Source organism: Asparagus officinalis, chromosome 1 (assembly GCF_001876935.1).
Source record: "Asparagus officinalis chromosome 1, Aspof.V1, whole genome shotgun sequence".
In the NCBI taxonomy this organism is placed as follows: Eukaryota; Viridiplantae; Streptophyta; class Magnoliopsida; order Asparagales; family Asparagaceae; genus Asparagus; species Asparagus officinalis.
In genome coordinates this window covers 63299888-63303510 of record NC_033794.1, presented here as the reverse complement: position 1 = coordinate 63303510, position 3623 = coordinate 63299888, and positions in this window count along the sequence as shown.

Here is a 3623-nt window from a genome sequence, read left to right as displayed (position 1 = left end):
CATAAGAGTTAGAGAATAAGAAGAGACATTCTGACCTTCAGAGTTCGAACGTGAATTTCTTATTCACCAATTCCACAATGATTGGGTTATCCCTAAGAATACCCATGTGGTATTCTTTCGGGAACTTCCCGATGCATTGGATTATCCACCCCCAGTTTCTCTCTTGGAGCTGGGTTTGACTTTGTTATCCGACCGGGTTATCCTTAAGAATATTAGCGTAATATCCTCCAGGAACTTCCCGTCAATGGTAGGAAATAGTTTAGACTCATATACCTATTGGAGTATCAGGGAGCAGTTTAACCTCTTATACCGGTCGGAGGATCAAGAAGCAGTTTATACTCTTATACTCATCGGAGTGTTGAGAAGCAGTTTATACTCACAGTTTATACTCTTGTACTCTTTGGAGTATTGAGGAACAGTTTATACTCTTGTACTCTTTGGAGTATTGAGGAACAGTTTATACTCTTGTACTCTTTGGAGTATTGAGGAACAGTTTATACTCTTGTACTCTTTGGAGTATTGAGGAACAGTTTATACTCTTGTACTCTTTGGAGTATTGCCGTTTTCAATCGGCTTACCCTAGCGTTATAACGCCGGCTTCAACCAAGGTCTGGATGCTATTCTTGAGAGCAAAGCATTCCTTGGTGGGGTGGAGGATCCTTCTGTGGTACTCGCAGTACGTTGGATCCGCAGAATCGCCATCTTCCTCTTGATGCGTGATGGGCGGGAGTTTGATTTTGTTGTTTTCGAGAAGGGTCTCGAAGATAGCTGGAACGTCTTCGTCTTTGAACGAGTACTCGTTTTGGAGCTCCTCGTCCGAATTCTCCTGTTGTTCCCAGGGCTGCTGTTGTGACGTTTGATCATCGTCAATAACTGCTGCAGGTACGTCCTCTTCATCATGAGGTACGAGATCCGAATCCAGAGGGTTGACCATCAGTTGGCTCCTCTCGGCTTTCTTCCTTTTGAGGAATCGTTCGGCCTGTTCTCCTCGCACCTTCAGCTCTTTCCAGGTATTGAGCGGCTCTGTTCCCAAAACGTCCAAGATGTTAATGGACAGGTTGTTCTGACAAGTCTGCAAGAGGAATTCCTCCGTGACGGGATCCCTGCAGTTCATTGCCTGATTGCGGAAGCGTTTGATGAAGGTATCCACCGACTCTCCGCCTTTTTGTTTCTCGTCGAAGAGTGTCCTGATCGACACATCGGTGTCATCATCGAAGAAATGGGCGAGAAACATGCCTTCCAAGTCCTCCCAGCTGTTGATGCTTCCGGGCTTGAGACGGCGGTACCAATCGAAGGCGGGCCCGCGAAGGGTGCCAACGAATGACCGAACCATCAAAGGCTCATTGCCAGAGATCACCCCCAAGTGGGACTTGAAGTAGATTAGATGCTGAGTGGGCGAGCCCTTCCCGCCGAACGGCGTGAAGTTGATCAGGTTGAACTTCGCCGGATACGGGATCAAATCCCACTTTCTCGGGTAAGACATCAGGGCATCGATTTTTCTTTCGAGATCCTTCATCTTTTCGGCCTGATCTATATCCTGTTTTGGACAATTGTCGAGAGGAATGATACGACCACCCCCAGTGTTGTCATCACTGGTGGGTCCACCCCCAGTGTTGTTATTTTTAGTGGGGCCACCCCCAGTCTTCTTGGGTGGTGCGTCGGCCATGACGACTTCGTCTACTTCCGGATCGCTGTTAACTGCGGCGTTCTGGGTATGACGGTTGGACTCGACTAACTGGCTCGACAAAGCTCGGATTTGTTGGTCGTGCATTTGTCTCATCTCTTGCATAGCCATTTCCATTTCGAACTTGAAGTTTTCCTTCTGCTTAGCCAGGGCCTCATCAATGATTTTGGCTATCTGTTCGGTGTTGGCCATGCACACCTCTCGAGCTTGCCCTATGCTAGACGTTGTGTCGTCGGAGGCGAGCGTGGAATGAGAATCTGAGAACTCATCATCGGAATGGACTCCTTCATGGACCCCATGGTCATTGTTATATCCGACGGCTTCTAGCTGAAGCTGAGCTATTCCCGAATCGACCTTGCTTCCTAGAGAGAAATTAGGGTCGGAATCACTTGAAATGATTGGGGATTTTCCCTTGTTGACCATGTTGATGGTAACTTCTAGGAGTTCATCATCTCGGGCAACCGATCCTCTTTGGTGGGAACGCCTTGATTTGGGCTTCGTCGTTCTATCGGAAATTCCCTTGAATATCGAGACCCTCTGCGGAGCGGTCTTGGGGCAGCTACAGGTTGATAATACTGCCCTGATAAATTTGGTACACGGACAGTGAGAGTCCGCTTCCTGGGTACTTATCTTTTGAGATTCATTCGCACCCCCAGCCTGATAGTACAACTCATCGACGTTGCGGTCGGAGTAACCTATCGGCTGCTCACATGGGTTCTCAGGTATAACGCGTTCGTCTGTCCGACGCGTTTTCTTCTGAGTAATCATTGCCTTGTTGGCTTTTACAGGAGTCTCACGTTTGGGATCACACCTTCGTTAGGGTGAAACCTTAACGGGCTTCTGATTTTTTGTATGCATCGCCAAGTAGGTCATCGCAGCAGTCAACTTGCTAGGAGGTCGTGTACGACCCCCAGTTTGGATGTTGGCTCGAAGCTCCTTCATGACAAGCGCTTTTCCTCGATTCTCGGGTAGAGCACCGATACGGTTGTTCAGAGGATTCCTAGACTTGGGGACATCCACGCTGCGGTGGGGCTTTACCGGAGGTTCAGGATCTGAAATTGACGAAGGTTGGAGAGCAACATTACCTGCTTTTGCCTTAGGCGTTGATTCGGCCTTCGGCACCCAAACTCGTTTGGATCTCGGTGATCTCTTAACTGACTTTTCCCTTTTCGTTTCTTGTGCTTTTCGCATAAGGGTCTGGGCATGCGCACGCAAGGCGCGACGCTTCTGGATTCGCTCCTCGAGAGTGGAACGGGTTCTTTTGACATGAACCCATTTGTTCGTTTCCGCTTTGGAGGAGGGGCTGGTCATTTGCCGTTGTTGCTCTTGGCGATGTCTGGACTTGAGATCCTCATTGTAGCGGATTCCATCCATCGGCTCCAAAGCTTTGGCCAGCTGACGAGCAAGGCGTTGACGCCGTCTTTGGCGTGCTCTCTTTGATAATGCTGGAGCGTCTTCAGAAGCCATCTCCTCGGCGGAAGAGGAGTCCGGATCTGCGATCTCGACCACGTTGGACGACGCGGGGACGTCACGTGGTGCAAGTGCAGAGGAGGAGTCCGGATCTGCGATCTCGACCACGTTGGACGACGCGGGGACGTCACGTGGTGCAAGTGCAGCGGCGGCAACGGGGTCTTGGATTTTTGAGCCGAAGGACCTGCAAACATTTATGAAAGAGGTTACCTTTCTGTACCCGTTTGGAGAGGCGGATCTGGAGGAGGAGGGAGAGAGGTCTTCTTTGAACCGTTGTCGATCGAGCTCGTATTCTTCATTCACCTGGATCTCGAATGCCGGTTGCGTCACGACGGCGTCGGTAGCGATGCCGTTGGCTCCCACTGTGGTCGCCAGCTTGTTTGCGGAAAAAGTTGCTGTATTCATTGCTGCATTCATTACAACTTTGATCGTTACAATGAAATAAAAAGATAGTCTTTTTATAAGACCG